Genomic DNA, 12,438 nt, shown 5'->3' with positions numbered 1-12,438 from the left:
AGCCTATCTCTATTCCACTGTACCATATGGCTCTAAAATAGTTGAAGGAACAACTTGAGGATTTTCTAAGAAAGGGCTTCGTCAGACCAAGTGTATCGCCTTGGGGTGCACAGGTATTGTTCGTGAAGAAGAAAGATGGGACTATGCGAATATGCATTGATTACCACCAGCTGAACAAAGTTACAATTAAGAATAAGTTACAATTAAGAACAAGCACTTGTTGTTGCGCATTGATGATTTATTTGACCAGTTGCAGGGTGATAGGGTGTTCTCTAAGGACTTGATATCGGGGTACCATCAGTTGAAGATTCGGGATTTGGATGTTCTGAAGATGACTTTCTGGACTAGATATGGCCACTATGAGTTTCTAGTGATGTCCTTTGGTTTGATTAAAGCCTTGGCGACGTTTATGGATTAGATGAATAGGGTGTTCAGGCCATTTATTGATTCATTTGTCATTGTCTTCATTGATGACATTTTGATCTACTGGCGCTGCATGGAGGAGCACGAGCAACATTTGAGAGTTGGTGCTTCAGACCTTGCAGAAACAGAATCTATATGCTAAGTTCTCCAACTATGAGTTTTGGTTAGATTCTATGGCATTATTGGGGCATGTTGTATCAGGCGAGGGTATTAAGGTAGATCACAAGAAGGTCGAGGCAGTTTAGAATTGGCCTCGTCCTACCACGACAACTGAGATGACGAGCTTCTTTGCGTTAGTAGTTTATTATCACCAATTTGTGGAGGGATTCTCATCAATTGTAGCACCTCTGACTAGATTGACCTAGAAGGGTGCTCCGTTCCGATGGTCCGATAATTATGAGGTGAGCTTTCAGAAGCTCATGACCGCCTTGACTTCAGCACCGGTGTTAGTGTTTCCTTCTGGTTCAGGGATGTATACTGTGTATTGCGATGCTTCACGAATTGGTTTGGGTTGTGTATTGATGCAGGAGAGGCGAGTTATTGCATATGTTTCAAGTAGACTGAAGCCTTACGAGAAGAATTACCCTATACATGATTTGGATTTGGCCGCGATTGTTCATGCTCTAATGATCTGGAGGCATTATCTTTATGGGGTGCCCTATGAGGTTTACACCGAGCATCGCAGCTTGCAGCATTTGTTCAACTAGAGGGATCTCAATTTGAGGTAGCGCAGGTGTCTTGAGTTACTAAAAGATTATGATATTACCATCCTTTATCATCCGGACAAGGCGAATGTAGTTGCGGATGCCTTGAGCATAAAGGTGGATAGTATGGATTGTTTGGCATTTATTTCAGCAGAGGATATGCCTCTAGATTTAGATATTCAGTCCTTGGCTAACAGACTTGTGAGGTTGGATATTTTAGAGCCCAGCCGAGTTCTTGCATGCGTCATCGCCCAGTCTTTACTACTTTAGTAGATCGAGGCTCGTCAATTTGATTATCCGCACTTGTTGGTTCTCAGAGAGAAGGTACCATAGGGTAGTGCCAAGGAGGTTACTATTGGGAAGGATAGAGTTCTGCGACTCTAGGGTCATCTATGTGTCCTTAATATTGACGGATTAAGGGAAAGGATTCTAGAGGAGGCACACAGTTCTCGGTATTCTATTCATCTAGGTGCTACAAAGATGTATTGTGACCTAAGGCAGCATTATTAATGGCAGCAGATGAAGAAGGTCATAGTCGAGTATGTGGCGAGATGTTTAAATTTCTAGCAGGTTAAGTATGAGCACTAGAGGCCAGGTGGTCTACTCCAGTAAATGACTATACCTGAGTGGAATTGGGAGCGCATTACTATGGACTTCGTAGTTGGGTTGCCACAGACCTTGCGGAAGTTTGATGCAGTTTAGATCATTATCAACAAGTTGACCAAGTCGACACACTTCATTCCGGTTGTGACCACGTATTCTTCAGAGAATTGGCCTAGATTAACATTGAGGAGATTGTTCGGTTGCATGGTGGTCCTGTTTCCTTCATATCAGATAGATGCCCGCAGTTTGCTTCGCATTTCTGGAGAGCAGTACAGAGTGCGTTGGGGACCCGGGTAGAGCTTAGCATAACTTTTCATCCGCAAACCGACAGCTGTCGGAGCGGACAATTCAGATTTTGGAGGATATGCTCAGAGTATGTGTGATTGATTTCGGAGGGCAGTGGGATCAATTCTTGCCTTTGGACGAGTTTGCTTACAACAACAGTTAGCAGTCCAACATCGAGATGGTTCCATTTGAGGCTTTATATGGTCGGCGATGCCGTTCCACCATCAGATGGTTTGAGCCTGGCGAGGCTAAATTATATGGTAATGATTTGGTGAAGGATGCCTTGGAAAAGGTAAAGTTGATTCAGGAGAGACTTCGCATAGCACAATCTAAATAGAAGAGTTACACAGATCAGAAGGCGCGTGATTTATCATTTATGGTTGGTGAGAAGGTTCTCTTGAAAGTCTCACCAATAAAGGGAATCATGAGGTTCGAGAGGAAGGTTAAGTTGATCCCAAGGTTTATAGGTCCATTTGAGGTGTTGAGGTAAGTTGGGGAGGTTGCTTTATGAGCTTGCTTTGCTTCCCAGTATATTGGGAGTTTATCCGATTTTCCACGTGTCCATGCTCCGGAGGTACCATGCCGACAGGTCGCATATGTTAGAATACATCACTGTTCAGTTAGATGAGAGCTTGGGCACTGAAGAGGAGCCGGTTGCCATTGTTGACAGAGAGGTTCACATGTTGAGGTCCAAGAAGATTTCTACAGTAAAGAATCAGTGGAGGGGTCAACCAGTCAAGGAGGCCACTTGGGAGACCAAGGAGGACATGCGGAGCAGATACCCACACTTATTCGACACTCCAGGAATGATTCTAGACCCGTTCGAGGACGAACATTTGTTTAAGAGGTAGAGAATATAATGACCCGATTGGTCATTTTGCTTTCTAGATCCCCGTTCCCCTAAATAAGACTCCCTGTATGTGCTTTTACTATTTTATGACTTTCGGGGATGGTTAGTTCGGGTTTGGAAGTGTCCGGGTTGAAATCGGAATACTTAGTTCCTTAGTATTGGCTTTAAACGACTAAGTTTGACTTGGGTCAACATTTCTAGTAAATGGCCTTGGAACCAGGATTGACGGTTCCATTAGGTTCGTATGATGATTTTGTACTTGGGCATATGTTCGGATCGGGTTTTGGATGACCCAAGAGCATTTCAGCGCATAAAGTTGAAAGTTGGCTCATTGAAGGTTTTTAAGTTCTTTAAATTTGGTTTGGAGTATGTTTTTAAGTTATCGAGGTCCGTTTGGGATTTCGAGATCAGGAATAGTTTTGTTTGGTGATTTAAGACCTGCATGCAAAATTTGGTGTCAATCTGAGTAGTCTAAGTATGATTCGGCGCGTTTGCAGTGAATTGGAAACTTGAAGTTCATAACTTGATTCAATTTGACATTGGGGTGCGATTCTTAGTTTTGATGTTGATTTACGCGATTCGAGAGTTCGAGTAGGCCCATATTATATTTATGGACTTATTGGTGCAATTAGACGGGGTCCCGGGTGGCTCGGGTGAGTTTCAAACCACCCGGAGTTGAGTTAAAAAATCTGATATTTGCTGCTTTGGTTTCCTTCTTTGCGAACGCGGAGAAGGCCTCGCATTAGTGATGAAGGAATTGGGCTGGGGAATTTTTTTTGCTATGCGTTCGCAGAAAAGAGCTCACGAGCGCGAAGCTCTAGGTCACTAACCTTCGTGTTCGCGCGATGGGGCCCACGTTCACGAAGGGTAAGGCGAGCTGGGTGGGGGTGGAATTGTTGGTCTTCGCATTCGTGAAGGAGCCCTCGCATTCGCGTGGGGCACGCCAGGTAAGTCTCGGCGTTTTCGAGGCCCTAGTTGTGTTAATGATGGCAAAAGTTTTTGGGCCTAGGCCGCTTGCCTTCGCGATTGTGAAGAAGGCGTACCTGGGCAGTTACTTGTTTTAAAAAACGGTACTTAAGCTATTTCCTCTAATTTTCATTCACTGGGCCGGTTTTGGAGCTTCTTGGAGAGGGATTTTTACCTAGCTATTGAAGGTAAGTAATTCCTACCCTATGTAAGTTTAATACATAGATTATAGATAGATTTTAACATGTAAAATTATGGAAATTATGAGTTTAGTTGAAAAACCTTGGTTTTGATAAAAATGAGATTTTAAGCATGAAATTGATTATGGAATTGAGTGAAAACTATATATTTGAGTTCGTGAGGTTATGGGTAACATTTATCTTCAAATATTTCTAGAATCCAAGCATGTGGGCCCGGGGTGAATTGTAGGAATCTTTCAATTTGGGTTGGGTAATTACTCTAATAGTTAAATTATGAACTTTTGAATATATAATGACTTAATTATACAATATTTGGTTAGTTTTGGGTGGTTTAGCACCAAGTTGAGGATTTAAAGCGTGTTTGTGGACCGGAAGTGAGCTTCAGAACAAGGTAAGTCTCTTATATAACCTTGTAAGAGGGAACTCATCCCCTAAGGTGTATTTTGTTGTGAATTACTTGTGGGTGGTGGTGGGGTGGGGTGGGGGGAGCTATGTACGTGCTAGGTCACGAGAGTCCGTGCGTAGCTATATTTCATGTGACGTCCGGGTAGTTTTAGATTTACATTATGCTTTGTTTGCACTGTTATGTTGATTATACACATTAATTGTCTTAAATAGAGCTGAGATTAAGGATATTAAGATTTGAAGTCTCTAGTTTCGATTTCTTATTTTTGGAAAGAATTGAAGAATTATATAATGACTTTGAGAAATCCATGTCCACTCATGTCGCAAGTATTCTCGTGAGTGAGGTAAATTCCTCTACTCTCATGGGAGCGGGCCGTTCGCCTCGGCAGGTTAATAGATGCATCTATGGTTCATGCCATTCGAACCTCGATAGTGCACACAGTATATTATTGGGATCGGGCCGTACGACCTCAACATAAATCGTGCGTGATAATATTCGGAGCTTAAGTCCACTTGATATTATGTTATGGCTTGAGAAGTTATAATTATTTAATTGCAGAAATTAATTTGGAAGTTACTTTTAGTTGAAGAATTATTTATTCACTGCTTGTTATTGAGTTATTATTATTGTTTACATGATCCATGCTTATTTAGCATTTCTGTATTTTATTTGGTTGTTCATAGTAAGTGTCGATGTCGACCCCACGTCACTACTTCTTCGAGGTTAGACTGGATACATACTGGGTACATATTGTTTACGTACTCACGCTACACTTCTGCACTAATCGTGCAGGATCTGAGGCAGGTGCATTTGGTAGCCACTCCAACGCGTACCACCAATATTCCGAGGCCTACTGGTGAGCTGCTATCCTAAGCCGTTCTGCAACACCTAAAGCTTCTCTTTTGCATTTAGTTTCTATCTATTTTTATTTCAGACATTAGTTAGAGTTTTGTATATTCTACTAGTTGCTCATACACTAGTGACACCAGGTCTTGGAGTCTTACTAGTAGACACTTGATGACTTTTGGGCATCTATCTCGTCCCATTTGTTCTTATAATTTTTTAATCTTTATTTTATTAAATTTCTTACATCTTACTTACCTAATAATTAAAAGGTAGAATGGCCTAAATGGCACCTATACGTGTGCCATTTTGTCATGCCAGTCCCCAAACTTAACAATTTTCCAATTGAACACTTACACTCCTTCAAACCGTATATAATAAACGCTTATGACAGGAGACTGTCAGTGCGTGTAATATAATCTCCTCCACGTTGGCTGCCACGTCAGAAAATAATAATGTGTAGATGCCATGTCACATGATAGATTAAAAATAATTAAAATAAAAAATAAAAATAAAATTCAAACATAAAAATCATCATGCTTTTCCCGTTTCCTCCGACCACTGGGAATTCTCGCCGGTGAGTTCTTTCTCATCTCCTATTACCCTATGCCTTATCTCACCTGTGTATGCCCCAATCTAGAAATTGATTACAAAGAGAGTAACAAAATAGAATTTTGATTACAATTACATAGGGAACAAAAACTAGAAATTGGGGTTTGGGGAATTCGAGTAGTGAAATTTAATGAGTGATTATCCAAATCTGTGTTATATATATACAAAGAGAAATAAAATCGAATTTTGATCTAATATTACAGAGAGAAGGGAGCTATACCATTCCATACCTTAGCCTTTCTCTCACCTTCCCCTCTTTTCTTCATCTTCTGCCACATCTCCTCCTCTTCTTCTTCCCTTTTCCTCTTTATTTGTTTCTTTGCATACAAAATTCTTCATTCCTTTTTCTAATTTTATGCTCATAATTGCTCTAAGAAAAAAAAACAATAAAAAAGATCAAATGGGTCGAGGCAAGAACTGGGCTTCCTAAGTGGTTTCTTGTAAGTTATTTTTAGTGACCAAAATGATATGTTGGTCCTGTTGGATGTTAGTTGTGGGAATTACATCAATGATTTGCACTTAGGATTAAGGAATTTTATTTAAATCCCAGATCAGTGTTAAATCAAATTCATTGTTTACACTCGCTTTACATGCGTGTATTTCACATATTTTGTCCAACTCAGCTGATTCAATGCCACATAAGGTTGGTTAATGGTCATAAGCATTTATTATATACGGTTTGAAGGAGTGTACGTGTTCAATTGGCAAATTATTAACTTTGTGGACCGACATGACAAAGTGGAACAAGTATAGGTGTCATTTAGGCTATTCTGCCTAATTAAAAACCAACTATTTCTAAATTTTTAAAAGGGACAATCATATGGTTAGTTTACTACTGGCTTGCCTAGCGGTAATATTGGGCGCCGTCATGGCCTATAAGAGAAATTGGGTCGTGATAACATGGTATTAGAGCACTAGGTTCATGTAGGTCTCACAAGTTATGAGCATGCCTAATAGAGTTTTGTGGATCGGTGCAAAGACGTTCGTACTCATCTTCGAGAGGCTATAGGGTGTTAGGAAACTACTCATTCTTCATCTACTATCGAGCAGTTGATGATTTACTAGGTATCTTCTCTTATTCTCTCACAGATTGAGAGAATGCGCGCAGCAGATGTTCTAGACCATGGAGGAACTACTCCTCCTGTTGCTAGAGGCCGAGGTAGAGGCCGGGGGAGGGCTCCAACTTGTGGTAGAGGACGAGGACGTCCTAGAGGTTTTCCGGTTACACCACCAGTAGATCCAATAGAGGATCCTATTATTGAGGAGCAGGGAGAGGTGTTTGCAGCAAAGCCAGCCTCGGTGGATTTCATGTCCACACCGGGATATCAGAAGGTTATGGGCCGTATGCTACGGTTCATGGATACTATGACTCAGGCTGGTTTATTTCCAGCGGTCCCAGCCATATCTTAGGCGAGAGGGGGAGCACAGACCCTTATAGCTTAGGCCCCTAGGCATGCAGCTGGTGTAGATCAGAACCATGGACGGATCCCAACCAGTGGCAGCAGCCATACCTGAGCCTAGACCAGTTGCGGCGACGAGCCACAGAATCTATTTGACAGATGGAACAAGATACACCCTCCTATATTTGGAGGTGAGCGACATGAAGATACCCAGGGCTTTATTGATCAGTGCAGGGACAAACTACACAATATGAGGATATTTGAGTCCCACGGGGTGGACTTTACTACTTTTCAACTGGAGGGTAGGGACCGTAGGTGGTAGCAGTCGTATCTACTCGGCTGATCAACAGGTTCTCCTCACTTGACTTGGGACCAGTTCACATGTATCTTTCTTGATAGGTATATTCCACCCTCTCACAAGGAAGAGTTGTGTTTTCAGTTCGAACAACTCCAGCAGGGTAAGATGTCAGTGACCGACTATGAGGCGAGATTCTCTAAGTTGTCTTGGCATGCACTTATGATACTTCCTACTAATGTAGAGAAGTGTGGAGGTTTGTTGTTGGTTTACACTCGGGTATATAGGCTACTATCGCCCAAGAGGTCGACATGGGGACATCTTACGAGCAAGTTGTAGAGATAACTTAGAGGATCAAGGGTGTTCGTCAGTGGATCAGAGAGCAGATACCACGGGATAAGTGGTTCTATTATTCTGTAGGGTTCAATGGTGCTCCGTCTGGGGGCAAAAGTCAGTTTGGGAGAAGTCAGCCTAGCATGCCCAGACCGCCGCCTTCTGTGAGTGCTCCAGTGCGGCCCTATTTCAGCACCATGCTAGAGAGTTCTACCGCCCACCAGCTATTCAGGGTTCCTGCAGTGGGTATTCAGACCATCACGGTCAAATTTAAATTCAGCAGTCCTCCATTCTGAGGGGTTGTTACAAGTGCGGGGATCTTAGCCACAAGAAGAAGTTTTGCCCCAGGCTTCGGGGCAAGGCAATACAACAGGGTTCTCAACCCATGATTACAGCGCAAGCTGCCACACCAGCCGTCTGGCCACCCAGAGGCGGAGAACAGGTGGGCAGGGGCCGTCCTAGAGGTGGAGGCCAGACAGGCGGAGGCCATCCAGGTACAGGCCAGTCAGTCGGCGCTCTAGCTCGGTTCCATGCTTTCCAGCTAGGCTAGATGTAGTGGCCTCAAATGCCGAGATCACATGTATTATTTCTATCTACGATAGGGATGCTTCGGTACTATTTGATCCACGATCTATGTATTCATATGTGTCATCTCTATTTGCACATTTCCTGGGTATTCCTCGCGCATCCTTGGGTACTCTTGTATATGTGTCCACACCAGTGGGCGATTTTGTTGTTCTGGATCGAATCTATCGGTCATATACCGTGACTTTCTGTGGTTATGAGACTAGAGCAAATCTTCTATTGCTTGATATGACCGCTTTGAGGTCATCCTGGGCATGGATTGGTTGTCTTCATATCATACCATCCTTTATTACCATAACAAGACTATTACCTTGGCGATGCTAGAGTTGCCTAGATTGGAGTGGAATGGTTTGTCTGTTAGTGCATCTACTCGAGTTATCTCTTTTTTAAAGGCTCGACACATAGTCGAGAAGGTTTGCTTGTCTTATCTAGCTTATGTTCGGGATACTACTATAGAGACCCCGGCGATTGATTTAGTGCCCGTAGTCCGGGAGTTCTTCGATGTGTTTCCTTCTAATCTTCTAGGCATTCCACCAGATTGTGATATCGATTTATGTATCGATTTGGCTTTAGGTACTTAGCCTATATCTATTCCACCCTACCACATGACTCTGAAATAGTTGAAGGAACAACTTGAGGAGTTGCTAGAAAAGGGGTTTGTCAGACCGAGTATATTGCCTTGGGGTGCACCGGTGTTTTTCGCGAAGAAGAAAGATGGGACTATGCAGATGTGCATTGATTACTGCTAGTTGAACAAAGTTACCATTAAGAACCCATTGCCACGCATTGATGATTTGTTTGGCTAGTTTCAGGGTGCCAGGGTGTTCTCTAAGATTTACTTGAGATCGGGGTACCATCAGTTGAAGATTCGGGATTCAGATGTTTTGAAGACAGCTTTTCGGACTAGATATGGACACTATGAGTTTTTAGTGATGTCCTCTGATTTGACTAATGCCCTGACAGTGTTTATGTATTTGATGAACATGGTGTTCAGTCCATATATTGATTCGTTTTTCATTGTCTTCATTGATGACATTTTGATCTACTCGCGCAGCACGGAGGAGCACGTGCAACATTTGAGAGTGGTGCATCAGACCTTGCGGAAAAAAAAGCTATAAGCTAAGTTCTCCAAGTGTGAGTTCTGTTTAGATTCTGTGGAATTCATGGGGCATGTTATATCGGGCAAGGGTATTAAGGTAGATCCCAAGAAGGTCGAGACAGTTCAGAGTTGGCCTCGTCCTACCACGACGATTGAGATCAGGAGCTTATTGGGGTTAACAGGTTATTATAGCCAATTTATGGAGGGCTTCTCATATATTGTATCACCTCTCACTAGATTGACCATAAGGGTGCTCCGTTCTGATGGTCCGATGATTGTGAGGTGAGTTTTCAGAAGCACAAGACCTGCTCGACTTCAACACCGGTGTTAGTGTTACCTCTAGTTCAAGGATGTATAATGTGTATTGCGACACTTCACGCATTGGTTTGGGTTGTGTATTGATGCAGGAGGGGAAAATTATTACATATGCTTCACATAGGCTGAAGCCCCACGAGAGAATTATCCTGTACATGATTTGGTGTTGTCCGCGATTGTTCATGCTCTAAAGATCATGAGGCATTATCTTAATGGGGTGTCCTGTGAGGTTTACACCGATCATCGCAGCTTGTAGCATTTGTTCAGATAGAGGGATCTCAATTTGAGGCAACACAGGTGGCTTGAGTTACTAAAAGATTATGATATTGCCATCCTTTATCATCCGGGCAAGGAGAATGTAGTTGTGAATGCCTTGAGCATAAAGGTGGAGAGTATGGGTTGTTTGGCATTCATTTCAGCAGAGGCGAGGTCCCTAACTTTGCACATTCAATCCTTGGCTAATAGACTTGTGAGGTTGGATATTTCAAAGGCCAGTAGCGTTCTTGCATGCCTCGTCGCCCAGTCTTTACTACTTGAGCAGATCGAGGTCGTTAGTTTGATGATGCACCCTTATTGGTTCTCAGAGAGATGTTACTGCAGGGTAGTGCCAAGGAGGTCACTATCAGTCAGGATTGAGTTCTGCGACTCCAGGGTTTTCTATGTGTCCCTAATGTTGACGGATTGAGGGAAAGAATTCTAGAGGAGACACACAGTTCTTGGCCACATGAAGAGGTTTGCCCCAGGCTTCGGGGTAAGGCCATACAGCAGGGTTCTCAACCCATAATTACAGTGCCAACTGCTGCACTAGCTGTTCGGCCGCCTAAAGGCATAGTGTAGGAGGGTAGGGGCCATCCTAGAGGTGGAGGCCAAACAGGCGGAGGCCAGCCAGGTACATGCCAGTCAGGTGGAGGCCAGCCAGTCGACACTCCAACTATGTTCTATACTTTCCAGCCAGGCCAGATGTAGTGGCCTCAGATGTCATGATCACAAGTATTATTGATGTCTACGGTAGGGATGCTTCAGTACTATTTGATCCAGGGTCTATTTATTCATTGTGCCATCTTTGTTTTCTCATTTCCTAGGTGTTCCTTGCGAGTCCTTGGGTACTCCTATATATGTGTCCACACCAGTGGGTGATTCTATTGTTGTGGATTGGATCTATCGGTCCTATATGGTGACTATCTATGGTTATGAGACTAGAGCGGATCTTCTGTTACTTGATATGACTGACTTTGAGGTCATCCTGGGCATGGACTGGTTGTCTCCATATCACATCATCCTTAATTACCATGCCAAGACTATTACCTTGGTGATGCCAGAGTTTCCTAGATTGGAGTGGAAGGGTTCGTCTGTCAGTGCATCTACTCAGATTATCTCTTTTCTAAAGGTTCGACACATAGTCGAGAAGGGTTTCTTGGCTTATCTAGCTTATGTTCGGGATACTACTACAGGGACCCTAGCGATTGAGGAGTTGCTAGAAAAGGGGTTCATCAGAACGAGTGTATCACCTTGGGGTACACTGGTATTGTTCATGAAGAAGAAAGATGGGACTATGCAGATGTGCATTGATTACTGCCAGCTGAACAAAGGTACCATTATGAACAAGTACCCATTGCCATGCATTGATGATTTGTTTGGCCAATGTAGGGTCCTAGGGTGTTCTCTAAGATTGACTTGAGATCGGGGTACCATCAGTTAAAATCCGGGATTCAGATATTTCAAAACGGCTTTTCGGACTAGATATGGCCACTATGAGTTTCTAGTGATGCTCTTCGATTTGACTAATGCCCTGGCGGTGTTTATGGATTTGATGAACATGGTGTTCAATCCATATATTGATTCTTTTTTCATTGTCTTCATTGATGACATTTTGATCAACTCGCGCAGCATGGAGGAGCACGAGTAGCATTTGAGAGTGGTGCATCAAACCTTGCGGAAATAGAAGCTATAAGCTAAGTTCTTCAAGTGTGAGTTCTGGTTATATTCTGTGGAATTCTTGGGGAATTTTGTATCAAGCGAGAATATTAAGGTAGATCCCAAGAAGGTCGAGGTAGTTCATAGTTGGCCTCGTCCTACAACGATGACTAAGATCAGGAGCTTCATGGGGTTCACATGTTATTATCGCCGATTTGTGGAGGTCTTCTCATCTATTGTAGCACCTCTGACTAGATTGACCAGAAGGGTGCTCCATTTCGATGGTCCAATGATTGTGAGGTGAGCTTTCAAAAGCTCAAGACCTGCTTGACTTCAACACTGGTATTAGTATTTCCTCTGGTTCAAGGATGTATAATGTGTATTGCGATGCTTCACACATTGGTTTGGGTTGTGTGTTAATGCAGGAGGGGCGAGTTATTGCATATGCTTCACGTAGACTGAAGCTCCACGAGAGAATTACCCTATACATGATTTGGAGTTGGCCGCGATTGTTCATGCTCTAAAGATCTGGAGGCATTATCGTTTTGGGGTGTCCTATGAGGTTTACACCGATCATCGCATCTTGTAGCATTTGTTCAACTAGA

This window comes from Nicotiana sylvestris, chromosome 10, assembly GCF_000393655.2.
Source record: "Nicotiana sylvestris chromosome 10, ASM39365v2, whole genome shotgun sequence".
In the NCBI taxonomy this organism is placed as follows: Eukaryota; Viridiplantae; Streptophyta; class Magnoliopsida; order Solanales; family Solanaceae; genus Nicotiana; species Nicotiana sylvestris.
The sequence above is the reverse complement of the archived record's forward strand: the minus strand, read 5'-3'. Positions refer to the sequence as shown.